Source organism: Hyperolius riggenbachi, chromosome 2, assembly GCF_040937935.1.
Source record: "Hyperolius riggenbachi isolate aHypRig1 chromosome 2, aHypRig1.pri, whole genome shotgun sequence".
Taxonomy (NCBI): Eukaryota; Metazoa; Chordata; class Amphibia; order Anura; family Hyperoliidae; genus Hyperolius; species Hyperolius riggenbachi.
Window position 1 is genome coordinate 540050574 of NC_090647.1, and position 9965 is coordinate 540060538.

The 9965-nt window shown below is 58.5% G+C and overlaps 47 pseudogenes; all 47 read left to right on the top strand.

Moving 5' to 3' along the window:
• The first annotated feature begins 6 nt into the window (after positions 1-6).
• LOC137554571 (5S ribosomal RNA) lies at positions 7-125 on the top strand (annotated as a pseudogene).
• A 285-nt stretch (positions 126-410) lies between these two features.
• On the top strand, positions 411-529 carry LOC137552030 (5S ribosomal RNA; annotated as a pseudogene).
• An 82-nt stretch (positions 530-611) lies between these two features.
• LOC137553886 (5S ribosomal RNA) lies at positions 612-730 on the top strand (annotated as a pseudogene).
• An 83-nt stretch (positions 731-813) lies between these two features.
• Positions 814-932, top strand: LOC137551549 (5S ribosomal RNA; annotated as a pseudogene).
• An 83-nt stretch (positions 933-1015) lies between these two features.
• On the top strand, positions 1016-1134 carry LOC137554042 (5S ribosomal RNA; annotated as a pseudogene).
• An 83-nt stretch (positions 1135-1217) lies between these two features.
• LOC137554407 (5S ribosomal RNA) lies at positions 1218-1336 on the top strand (annotated as a pseudogene).
• A 267-nt stretch (positions 1337-1603) lies between these two features.
• Positions 1604-1722, top strand: LOC137551617 (5S ribosomal RNA; annotated as a pseudogene).
• Positions 1723-1805: 83 nt separating this feature from the next.
• On the top strand, positions 1806-1924 carry LOC137553807 (5S ribosomal RNA; annotated as a pseudogene).
• Positions 1925-2008: 84 nt separating this feature from the next.
• LOC137554127 (5S ribosomal RNA) lies at positions 2009-2127 on the top strand (annotated as a pseudogene).
• An 83-nt stretch (positions 2128-2210) lies between these two features.
• On the top strand, positions 2211-2329 carry LOC137554572 (5S ribosomal RNA; annotated as a pseudogene).
• Positions 2330-2412: 83 nt separating this feature from the next.
• On the top strand, positions 2413-2531 carry LOC137549587 (5S ribosomal RNA; annotated as a pseudogene).
• Positions 2532-2613: 82 nt separating this feature from the next.
• On the top strand, positions 2614-2732 carry LOC137554101 (5S ribosomal RNA; annotated as a pseudogene).
• Positions 2733-2815: 83 nt separating this feature from the next.
• On the top strand, positions 2816-2933 carry LOC137553999 (5S ribosomal RNA; annotated as a pseudogene).
• Positions 2934-3016: 83 nt separating this feature from the next.
• LOC137549856 (5S ribosomal RNA) lies at positions 3017-3135 on the top strand (annotated as a pseudogene).
• An 83-nt stretch (positions 3136-3218) lies between these two features.
• On the top strand, positions 3219-3337 carry LOC137552437 (5S ribosomal RNA; annotated as a pseudogene).
• A 72-nt stretch (positions 3338-3409) lies between these two features.
• LOC137554292 (5S ribosomal RNA) lies at positions 3410-3528 on the top strand (annotated as a pseudogene).
• Positions 3529-3611: 83 nt separating this feature from the next.
• On the top strand, positions 3612-3730 carry LOC137550010 (5S ribosomal RNA; annotated as a pseudogene).
• Positions 3731-3813: 83 nt separating this feature from the next.
• On the top strand, positions 3814-3932 carry LOC137553474 (5S ribosomal RNA; annotated as a pseudogene).
• An 83-nt stretch (positions 3933-4015) lies between these two features.
• On the top strand, positions 4016-4135 carry LOC137553440 (5S ribosomal RNA; annotated as a pseudogene).
• A 72-nt stretch (positions 4136-4207) lies between these two features.
• Positions 4208-4326, top strand: LOC137552573 (5S ribosomal RNA; annotated as a pseudogene).
• An 83-nt stretch (positions 4327-4409) lies between these two features.
• Positions 4410-4528, top strand: LOC137551395 (5S ribosomal RNA; annotated as a pseudogene).
• A 72-nt stretch (positions 4529-4600) lies between these two features.
• LOC137553914 (5S ribosomal RNA) lies at positions 4601-4719 on the top strand (annotated as a pseudogene).
• An 83-nt stretch (positions 4720-4802) lies between these two features.
• Positions 4803-4921, top strand: LOC137550007 (5S ribosomal RNA; annotated as a pseudogene).
• An 83-nt stretch (positions 4922-5004) lies between these two features.
• LOC137552565 (5S ribosomal RNA) lies at positions 5005-5123 on the top strand (annotated as a pseudogene).
• An 83-nt stretch (positions 5124-5206) lies between these two features.
• On the top strand, positions 5207-5325 carry LOC137554348 (5S ribosomal RNA; annotated as a pseudogene).
• Positions 5326-5397: 72 nt separating this feature from the next.
• LOC137549941 (5S ribosomal RNA) lies at positions 5398-5516 on the top strand (annotated as a pseudogene).
• Positions 5517-5599: 83 nt separating this feature from the next.
• Positions 5600-5718, top strand: LOC137552935 (5S ribosomal RNA; annotated as a pseudogene).
• Positions 5719-5800: 82 nt separating this feature from the next.
• Positions 5801-5919, top strand: LOC137553308 (5S ribosomal RNA; annotated as a pseudogene).
• An 83-nt stretch (positions 5920-6002) lies between these two features.
• On the top strand, positions 6003-6121 carry LOC137551611 (5S ribosomal RNA; annotated as a pseudogene).
• Positions 6122-6193: 72 nt separating this feature from the next.
• LOC137554301 (5S ribosomal RNA) lies at positions 6194-6312 on the top strand (annotated as a pseudogene).
• Positions 6313-6394: 82 nt separating this feature from the next.
• On the top strand, positions 6395-6513 carry LOC137550604 (5S ribosomal RNA; annotated as a pseudogene).
• An 83-nt stretch (positions 6514-6596) lies between these two features.
• Positions 6597-6715, top strand: LOC137552180 (5S ribosomal RNA; annotated as a pseudogene).
• Positions 6716-6798: 83 nt separating this feature from the next.
• LOC137549852 (5S ribosomal RNA) lies at positions 6799-6917 on the top strand (annotated as a pseudogene).
• Positions 6918-6999: 82 nt separating this feature from the next.
• Positions 7000-7118, top strand: LOC137552127 (5S ribosomal RNA; annotated as a pseudogene).
• An 83-nt stretch (positions 7119-7201) lies between these two features.
• On the top strand, positions 7202-7320 carry LOC137547639 (5S ribosomal RNA; annotated as a pseudogene).
• A 72-nt stretch (positions 7321-7392) lies between these two features.
• On the top strand, positions 7393-7511 carry LOC137554474 (5S ribosomal RNA; annotated as a pseudogene).
• An 82-nt stretch (positions 7512-7593) lies between these two features.
• Positions 7594-7712, top strand: LOC137548536 (5S ribosomal RNA; annotated as a pseudogene).
• Positions 7713-7795: 83 nt separating this feature from the next.
• Positions 7796-7914, top strand: LOC137553116 (5S ribosomal RNA; annotated as a pseudogene).
• An 83-nt stretch (positions 7915-7997) lies between these two features.
• LOC137548650 (5S ribosomal RNA) lies at positions 7998-8116 on the top strand (annotated as a pseudogene).
• A 72-nt stretch (positions 8117-8188) lies between these two features.
• Positions 8189-8307, top strand: LOC137553916 (5S ribosomal RNA; annotated as a pseudogene).
• An 83-nt stretch (positions 8308-8390) lies between these two features.
• On the top strand, positions 8391-8509 carry LOC137554488 (5S ribosomal RNA; annotated as a pseudogene).
• Positions 8510-8794: 285 nt separating this feature from the next.
• Positions 8795-8913, top strand: LOC137551612 (5S ribosomal RNA; annotated as a pseudogene).
• A 72-nt stretch (positions 8914-8985) lies between these two features.
• On the top strand, positions 8986-9104 carry LOC137554302 (5S ribosomal RNA; annotated as a pseudogene).
• An 82-nt stretch (positions 9105-9186) lies between these two features.
• On the top strand, positions 9187-9305 carry LOC137550605 (5S ribosomal RNA; annotated as a pseudogene).
• Positions 9306-9388: 83 nt separating this feature from the next.
• Positions 9389-9507, top strand: LOC137552181 (5S ribosomal RNA; annotated as a pseudogene).
• Positions 9508-9590: 83 nt separating this feature from the next.
• Positions 9591-9709, top strand: LOC137549853 (5S ribosomal RNA; annotated as a pseudogene).
• An 83-nt stretch (positions 9710-9792) lies between these two features.
• LOC137552130 (5S ribosomal RNA) lies at positions 9793-9911 on the top strand (annotated as a pseudogene).
• Positions 9912-9965: the final 54 nt, after the last annotated feature.

Here is a 9965-nt window from a genome sequence, read left to right on the forward strand (position 1 = left end):
GAGTTTGCCTGCGGCCACACTAAGCCGAAAGGGCCTGCTATCGTCAGATCGTGGAAGCTAAGCGGCTTCAGGCCTGTTTAGTAGCTGCATGGGAGACTGGCTGTGAACCCCAGGTGCTGCAGGCGTTTTTTTGGGTTTGAGGCCCAATGGCTATGAGCACGCGTGGGAAGCCTCACCTTCAAGGCGCCAGAACGGCGCCCTGGAGTTTTCTTGCGGCCACACTAAGCCGAAAGCGCCCGCTTTCGTCAGATCGTGGAAGCTAAGCGGTTTCAGGCCTGGTTAGGAGCTGCATGGGAGACAGGCTGTGAACCCCAGGTGCTGCAGGTGTTTTTTTGGGTTTGAGGCCCAATGGCTATGAGCACGCGTGGGAAGCCTCACCTTCAAGGCGCCGGAACGGCGGCTTGGAGTTTTCCTGCGGCCACACTAAGCCAAAAGCGCCCGCTCTCGTCAGAGTGCGGAAGCTAAGCGGCTTCAGGCCTGGTTAGTAGCTGCATGGGAGACCGGCTGTGAACCCCAGGTGCTGCAGGCGTTTTTTGGGTTTGAGGCCCAATGGCTATGAGCACGCGTGGGAAGCCTCACCTTCAAGGCGCCGGAACGGCGGCTTGGAGTTTGCCTGCGGTCACACTAAGCCGAAAGCGCCCGCTCTCGACAGATCGTAGAAACTAAGCGGCTTCAGGCCTGGTTAGTAGCTGCATGGGAGACCGGCTGTGAACCCCAGGTGCTGCAGGCGTTTTTTTGGGTTTGAGGCCCAATGGCTATGAGCACGCGTGGGAAGCCTCACCTTCAAGGCGCCGGAACGGCGCCTTGGAGTTTGCCTGCGGCCAAACTAAGCCGAAAGCGCCCGCTCTCGTCAGATCGCGGAAGCTAAGTGGCTTCATGCCTGGTTAGTAGCTGCATGGGAGACCGGCTGTGAACCCCAGGTGCTGCAGGTGTTTTTTTGGGTTTGAGGCCCAATGGCTATGAGCACGCGTGGGAAGCCTCACCTTCAAGACGCCGGAACGGCGCCTTGGAGTTTGCCTGCGGCCACACTAAGCCAAAAGTGCCCGCTCTCGTCAGGTTGTGGAAGCTAAGCGGCTTTAGGCCTGGTTAGTAACTGCATGGGAGACTGGCTGTGAACTCCAGGTGCTGCAGGCATTTTTTTGGGTTTGAGGCCCAATGGCTATGAGCACGCGTGGGAAGCCTCACCTTCAAGGCGCCGGAATGGCGCCTTGGAGTTTGCCTGCGGCCACGCTAAACCGAAAGCGCCTGCTCTCGTCAGATCACGGAAGCTAAGCGGCTTCATGCCTGGTTAGTAGCTGCATGGGAGACTGGCTGTGAACCCCAGGTGCTGCAGGCGTTTTTTTGGGTTTGAGGCCCAATGGCTATGAGCACGCATGGGAAGCCTCACCTTCAAGGCGCCGTAACGGCGCCTTGGAGTTTGCCTGCGGCCACACTAAGCGCCTGCTCTCGTCAGATCGCGGAAGCTAAGCGGCTTCAGGCCTGGTTAGTAGCTGCATGGGAGACTGGCTGTGAACCCCAGGTGCTGTAGGCGTTTTTTTGGGTTTGAGGCCCAATGGCTATGAGCACGCGTGGGAAGCCTCACCTTCAAGGCGCCTTGGAGTTTGCCTGCGGCCACACTAAGGCGAATGTGCCCGCTCTCGTCAGATCGCGGAAGCTAAGCGGCTTCAGGCCTGAATAGTAGCTGTATGGGAGACCGGCTGTGAACCCCAGGTGCTGCAGGTGTTTTTTTGGGTTTGAGGCCCAATGGCTATGAGCACGCGTGGTAAGCCTCACCTTCAAGGCGCCGGAACGGCGCCTTGGAGTTTGCCTGTGGCCACACTAAGCTGAAAGCGCCCGCTCTCATCATATCGTGGAAGCTAAGCAGCTTCAGGCCTGGTTAGTAGCTGCATGGGAGACTGGCTGTGAACCCCAGGTGCTGCAGGTGGTTTTTTTGGGTTTGAGGCCCAATGGCTATGAGCACGCGTGGGAAGCTTCACCTTCAAGGCGCCGAAATGGCGCCTTGGAGTTTTCCTGCGGCCACACTAAGCCGAAAGCGCCCACTCTCGTCAGATTGCGGAAGCTGAGCGGCTTCAGGCCTGGTTAGTAGCTGCATGGAAGACCGGCTGTGAACCCCAGGTGCTGCAGGCATTTTTTGGGGTTTGAGGCCCAATGGCTATGAGCACGCGTGGGAAGCCTCACCTTCAAGGCGCCGGAATGGCGCGTTGGAGTTTGCCTGCGGCCACACTAAGCCGAAAGGGCCTGCTATCGTCAGATCGTGGAAGCTAAGCGGCTTCAGGCCTGTTTAGTAGCTGCATGGGAGACTGGCTGTGAACCCCAGGTGCTGCAGGCGTTTTTTTGGGTTTGAGGCCCAATGGCTATGAGCACGCGTGGGAAGCCTCACCTTCAAGGCGCCGGAACGGCGGCTTGGAGTTTGCCTGCGGCCACACTAAGCCAAAAGCGCCCGCTCTCATCAGAGTGCGGAAGCTAAGCGGCTTCAGGCCTGGTTAGTAGCTGCATGGGAGACCGGCTGTGAACCCCAGGTGCTGCAGGCGTTTTTTGGGTTTGAGGCCCAATGGCTATGAGCACGCGTGGGAAGCCTCACCTTCAAGGCGCCGGAACGGCGGCTTGGAGTTTGCCTGCGGTCACACTAAGCCGAAAGCGCCCGCTCTCGACAGATCGTAGAAACTAAGCGGCTTCAGGCCTGGTTAGTAGCTGCATGGGAGACCGGCTGTGAACCCCAGGTGCCGCAGGTGTTTTTTTGGGTTTGAGGCCCAATGGCTATGAGCACGCGTGGGAAGCCTCACCTTCAAGACGCCGGAACGGCGGCTTGGAGTTTGTCTGCGGCCACACTAAGCCGAAAGCGCCCGCTCTCGTCAGATTGTGGAAGCTAAGCGGCTTCAGGCCTGGTTAGTAGCTGCATGGGAGACTGCCTGTGAACCTAGGTGCTGCAAGTGTTTTTTAGGGTTTGAGGCCCAATGGCTATGAGCACGTGTGGGAAGCCTCACCTTCAAGGCGCCGGAACGGCGCCTTGGAGTTTGCCTGCGGCCACACTAAGCCGAAAGCGCCTGCTCTCGTCAGATTGCGGAAGCTAAGCGGCTTCAGGCCTGGTTAGTAGCTGCATGGGAGACCGGCTGTGAACCCCAGGTGCTGCAGGTGTTTTTTTGGGTTTGAGGCCCAATGGCTATGAGCACGCGTGGGAAGCCTCACCTTCAAGGCGCCGGAACGGCGATTTGGAGTTTTCCTGTGGCCACACTAAGCCGAAAGCGCCTGCTCTTGTCAGATCGCGGAAGCTAAGCGGCTTCAGGCCTGAATAGTAGCTGCATGGGAGACCGGCTGTGAACCCCAGGTGCTGCAGGTGTTTTTTTGGGTTTGAGGCCCAATGGCTATGAGCACGCGTGGAAAGCCTCACCTTCAAGGCGCCTTGGAGTTTCCCTGTGGCCACACTAAGCCGAAATGGCCCGCTCTCGTCAGATTGCGGAAGCTAAGCGGCTTCAGGCCTGGTTAGTAGCTGCATGGGAGACTGGCTGTGAACCCCAGGTGCTGCAGGTGTATTTTTGGGTTTGAGGCCCAATGGCTATGAGCACGCGTGGGAAGCCTCACCTTCAAGGCGCCGGAACGGCGCCTTGGAGTTTGCCTGCGGCCGCACTAAGCCGAAAGCGCCCGCTCTCGTCAGATCGTGGAAGCTAAGCGGCTTCAGGCCTGGTTAGTAGCTGCATGGGAGACCGGCTGTGAACCCCAGGTGCTGCAGGTGTTTTTTTGGGTTTGAGGCCCAATGGCTATGAGTACGCGTGGGAAGCCTCACCTTCAAGACGCCGGAACGGCGCCTTGGATTTTGCCTGCGGCCACACTAAGCCGAAAGCGCCCGCTCTCGTAAGATCGTGGAAGCTAAGTGGCTTCAGGCCTGGTTAGTAGCTGCATGGGAGACTGGCTGTGTACCCCAGGTGCTGCAGGCGTTTTTTTGGGTTTGAGGCCCAATGGCTATGAGCACGCGTGGGAAGCCTCACCTTCAAGGCGCCGGAACGGCACCTTGGAGTTTTCCTGCGGCCACACTAAGCCGAAAGCGCCCGCTCTCGTCAGATCGCGGAAGCTAAGCGGCTTCAGGCCTTGGTTAGTAGCTGCATGGGAGACTGGCTGTGAACCCCAGGTGCTGCAAGCGTTTTTTAGGGTTTGAGGCCCATTGGCTATGAGCACGCGTGGGAAACCTCACCTTCAAGGCGCCTTGGAGTTTGCCTGCGGACACACTAAGGCGAAAGCGCCCGTTCTCGTCAGATCGCGGAAGCTAAGCGGCTTCAGGCCTGGTTAGTAGCTGCATGGGAGACCGGCTGTGAACCCCAGGTGCTGCAGGTGTTTTTTTGGGTTTGAGGCCCAATGGCTATGAGCACGCGTGGGAAGCCTCACCTTCAAGGCGCCGGAACGGCACCTTGGAGTTTTCCTGCGGCCACACTAAGCCGAAAGCGCCCGCTCTCGTCAGATCGCGGAAGCTAAGCGGCTTCAGGCCTGAATAGTAGCTGCATGGGAGACCGGCTGTGAACCCCAGGTGCTCCAGGTGTTTTTTTGGGTTTGAGGCCCAATGGCTATGAGCACGCGTGGGAAGCCTCACCTTCAAGGCGCCTTGGAGTTTCCCTGTGGCCACACTAAGCCGAAAGGGCCCGCTCTCGTCAGATTGCGGAAGCTAAGCGGCTTCAGGCCTGGTTAGTAGCTGCATGGGAGACTGGCTGTGAACCCCAGGTGCTGCAGGTGTTTTTTTGGGTTTGAGGCCCAATGGCTATGAGCACGCGTGGGAAGCCTCACCTTCAAGGCGCCGGAACGGCGCCTTGGAGTTTGCCTGCGGCCACACTAAGCCAAAAGCGCCTGCTCTCGTCAGATCGTGGAAGCTAAGTGGCTTTAGGCCTGGTTAGTAGCTGCATGGTAGACCGGCTGAGAACCCCAGGTGCTGCAGGCATTTTTTTGGGTTTGAGGCCCAATGGCTATGAGCACGCGTGGGAAGCCTCACCTTCAAGACGCCGGAACGGCGCCTTGGAGTTTGCCTGCGGCCACACTAAGCCAAAAGCGCCCGCTCTCGTCAGGTTGTGGAAGCTAAGCGGCTTTAGGCCTGGTTAGTAGCTGCATGGGAGACCGGCTGTGAACGCCAGGTGCTGCAGGCATTTTTTTGGGTTTGAGGCCCAATGGCTATGAGCACGCGTGGGAAACCTCACCTTCAAGGCGCCGGAATGGCGCCTTGGAGTTTGCCTGCGGCAACGCTAAGCCGAAAGCGCCCGCTCTCATCAGATCACGGAAGCTAAGCGGCTTCATGCCTGGTTACTAGCTGCATGGGAGACTGGCTGTGAACCCCAGGTGCTGCAGGCGTTTTTTTGGGTTTGAGGCCCAATGGCTATGAGCACGCGTGGGAAGCCTCACCTTCAAGGCCCCTTGGAGTTTGCCTGTGGCCACACTAAGGCGAATGCGCCCGCTCTCGTCAGATCGCGGAAGCTAAGCGGCTTCAGGCCTGAATAGTAGTTGTATGGGAGACCGGCTGTGAACCCCAGGTGCTGCAGGTGTTTTTTTGGGTTTGAGGCCCAATGGCTATGAGCACGCGTGGTAAGCCTCACCTTCAAGGCGCCGGAACGGCGCCTTGGCGTTTGCCTGTGGCCACACTAAGCCGAAAGCGCCCGCTCTCATCATATCGTGGAAGCTAAGCGGCTTCAGGCCTGTTTAGTAGCTGCATGGGAGACCGGCTGTGAACCCCAGGTGCTGCAGGCGTTTTTTGGGTTTGAGGCCCAATGGCTATGAGCACGAGTGGGAAGCCTCACCTTCAAGGCGCCGGAACGGCGCTCTGGAGTTTGCCTGCGGTCACACTAAGCCGAAAGCGCCCGCTCTCGACAGATCGTAGAAGCTAAGCGGCTTCAGGCCTGGTTAGTAGCTGCATGGGAGACCGGCTGTGAACCCCTGGTGCTGCAGGTGTTTTTTTGGGTTTGAGGCCCAATGGCTATGAGCACGCGTGGGAAGCCTCACCTTCAAGGCGCCGGAACGGCGCCTTGTAATTTGCCTGCGGCTACACTAAGCCAAAAGCGCCCGCTTTCGTCAGATCGCGGAAGCTAAGCGGCTTCAGGCCTGAATAGTAGCTGAATGGGAGACCGGCTGTGAACCCCAGGTGCTGCAGGTGTTTATTTGGGTTTGAGGCCCAATGGCTATGAGCACGCGTGGGAAGCCTCACCTTCAAGGCGCCTTGGAGATTCCCTGTGGCCACACTAAGCCGAAAGGGCCCGCTCTCGTCAGATTGCGGAAGCTAAGCGGCTTCAGGCCTGGTTAGTAGCTGCATGGGACACTGGCTGTGAACCCCAGGTGCTGCAGGTGTTTTTTTGGGTTTGAGGCCCAATGGCTATGAGCACGCGTGGGAAGCCTCACCTTCAAGGCGCTTTCCGGCGCCTTGGAGTTTTCCTGCGGCCACACTAAGCCGAAAGCGCCCGCTCTCGTCAGATCGTGGAAGCTAAGCGGCTTCAGGCCTGGTTAGTAGCTGCATGGGAGGCCGGCTGTGAACCCCAGGTGCTGCAGGCGTTTTTTTGGGTTTGAGGCCCAATGGCTATGAGCACGCGTGGGAAGCCTCACCTTCAAGACGCCGGAACGGCGCCTTGGAGTTTGGCTGCGGCCACACTAAGCTGAAAGCGCCCGCTCTTGTCAGATCGCGGAAGCTAAGCGGCTTCAGGCCTGGTTAGTAGCTGCATGGGAGACTGCCTGTGAACCCCAGGTGCTGCAGGTGTTTTTTAGGGTTTGAGGCCCAATGGCTATGAGCACGTGTGGGAAGCCTCACCTTCAAGGCGCCGGAACGGCGCCTTGGAGTTTGCCTGCGGCCACACTAAGCCGAAAGCGCCTGCTCTCGTCAGATTGCGGAAGCTAAGCGGCTTCAGGCCTGGTTAGTATCTGCATGGGAGACCGGCTGTGAACCCCAGGTGCTGCAGGTGTTTTTTGGGTTTAAGGCCCAATGGCTATGAGCACGCGTGGGAAGCTTCACCTTCAAGGCGCCGGAACGGCGACTTGGAGTTTGCCTGTGGCCACACTAAGCTGAAAGCGCCCGCTCTCGTCAGATTGCGGAAGCTAAGTGGCTTCAGGCCTGGTTAGTAGCTGCATGGGAGACCGGCTGTGAACCCCTGGTGCTGCAGGTGTTTTTTTGGGTTTGAGGCCCAATGGCTATGAGCACGCGTGGGAAGCCTCACCTTCAAGGCGCCGGAACGGCGCCTTGTAGTTTGCCTGCGGCTACACTAAGCCGAAAGCGCCTGCTCTCGTCAGATCGCAGAAGCTAAGCGGCTTCAGGCCTGAATAGTAGCTGAATGGGAGACCGGCTGTGAACCCCAGGTGCTGCAGGTGTTTTTTTGGGTTTGAGGCCCAATGGCTATGAGCACGCGTGGGAAGCCTCACCTTCAAGGCGCCTTGGAGATTCCCTGTGGCCACACTAAGCTGAAAGGGCCCGCTCTCGTCAGATTGCGGAAGCTAAGCGGCTTCAGGCCTGGTTAGTAGCTGCATGGGACACTGGCTGTGAACCCCAGGTGCTGCAGGTGTTTTTTTGGGTTTGAGGCCCAATGGCTATGAGCACGCGTGGGAAGCCTCACCTTCAAGGCGCTTTCCGGCGCCTTGGTGCTTTCCTGCGGCCACACTAAGCCGAAAGCGCCCGCTCTCGTCAGATCGTGGAAGCTAAGCGGCTTCAGGCCTGGTTAGTAGCTGCATGGGAGACCGGCTGTGAACCCCAGGTGCTGCAGGCGTTTTTTTGGGTTTGAGGCCCAATGGCTATGAGCACGCGTGGGAAGCCTCACCTTCAAGACGCCGGAACGGCGCCTTGGAGTTTGGCTGCGGCCACACTAAGCTGAAAGCGCCTGCTCTTGTCAGATCGCGGAAGCTAAGCGGCTTAAGGCCTGGTTAGTAGCTGCATGGGAGACTGGCTGTGAACCCCAGGTGCTGCAGGCGTTTTTTTGGGTTTGAGGCCCAATGGCTATGAGCACGCGTGGGAAGCCTCACCTTCAAGGCGCCGGAACGGCACCTTGGAGTTTTCCTGCGGCCACACTAAGCCGAAAGCGCCCGCTCTCGTCAGATCGCGGAAGCTAAGCGGCTTCAGGCCTGAATAGTAGCTGCATGGGAGACCGGCTGTAAACCCCAGGTGCTGCAGGTGTTTTTTTGGGTTTGAGGCCCAATGGCTATGAGCACGTGTGGGAAGCCTCACCTTCAAGGCGCCTTGGAGTTTCCCTGTGGCCACACTAAGCCGAAAGGGCCCGCTCTCGTCAGATTGCGGAAGCTAAGCGGCTTCAGGCCTGGTTAGTAGCTGCATGGGAGACTGGCTGTGAACCCCAGGTGCTGCAGGTGTTTTTTTGGGTTTGAGGCCCAATGGCTATGAGCACGCATGGGAAGCCTCACCTTCAAGACGCCGGAACGGCGCCTTGGAGTTTGCCTGCGGCCACACTAAGCCAAAAGTGCCTGCTCTCGTCAGGTTGTGGAAGCTTAGTGGCTTTAGGCCTGGTTAGTAGCTGCATGGGAGACTGGCTGTGAACTCCAGGTGCTGCAGGCATTTTTTTGGGTTTGAGGCCCAATGGCTATGAGCACACGTGGGAAGCCTCACCTTCAAGGCGCCGGAATGGCGCCTTGGAGTTTGCCTGCGGCCACGCTAAACCGAAAGCGCCTGCTCTCGTCAGATCACGAAAGCTAAGCGGCTTCATGCCTGGTTAGTAGCTGCATGGGAGACTGGCTGTGAACCCCTGGTGCTGCAGGTGTTTTTTTGGGTTTGAGGCCCAATGGCTATGAGCACGCGTGGGAAGCCTCACCTTCAAGGCGCCGGAACGGCGCCTTGTAATTTGCCTGCGGCTACACTAAGCCAAAAGCGCCCGCTTTCGTCAGATCGCGGAAGCTAAGCGGCTTCAGGCCTGAATAGTAGCTGAATGGGAGACCGGCTGTGAACCCCAGGTGCTGCAGGTGTTTTTTTGGGTTTGAGGCCCAATGGCTATGAGCACGCGTGGGAAGCCTCACCTTCAAGGCGCCTTGGAGATTCCCTGTGGCCACACTAAGCCGAAAGGGCCCGCTCTCGTCAGATTGCGGAAGCTAAGCGGCTTCAGGCCTGGTTAGTAGCTGCATGGGACACTGGCTGTGAACCCCAGGTGCTGCAGGTGTTTTTTTGGGTTTGAGGCCCAATGGCTATGAGCACGCGTGGGAAGCCTCACCTTCAAGGCGCTTTCCGGCGCCTTGGAGCTTTCCTGCGGCCACACTAAGCCGAAAGCGCCCGCTCTCGTCAGATCGTGGAAGCTAAGCGGCTTCAGGCCTGGTTAGTAGCTGCATGGGAGGCCGGCTGTGAACCCCAGGTGCTGCAGGCGTTTTTTTGGGTTTGAGGCCCAATGGCTATGAGCACGCGTGGGAAGCCTCACCTTCAAGACGCCGGAACGGCGCCTTGGAGTTTGGCTGCGGCCACACTAAGCTGAAAGCGCCCGCTCTTGTCAGATCGCGGAAGCTAAGCGGCTTCAGGCCTGGTTAGTAGCTGCATGGGAGACTGCCTGTGAACCCCAGGTGCTGCAGGTGTTTTTTAGGGTTTGAGGCCCAATGGCTATGAGCACGTGTGGGAAGCCTCACCTTCAAGGCGCCGGAACGGCGCCTTGGAGTTTGCCTGCGGCCACACTAAGCCGAAAGCGCCTGCTCTCGTCAGATTGCGGAAGCTAAGCGGCTTCAGGCCTGGTTAGTATCTGCATGGGAGACCGGCTGTGAACCCCAGGTGCTGCAGGTGTTTTTTTGGGTTTAAGGCCCAATGGCTATGAGCACGCGTGGGAAGCTTCACCTTCAAGGCGCCGGAACGGCGACTTGGAGTTTGCCTGTGGCCACACTAAGCTGAAAGCGCCCGCTCTCGTCAGATTGCGGAAGCTAAGTGGCTTCAGGCCTGGTTAGTAGCTGCATGGGAGACCGGCTGTGAACCCCTGGTGCTGCAGGTGTTTTTTTGGGTTTGAGGCCCAATGGCTATGAGCACGCGTGGGAAGCCTCACCTT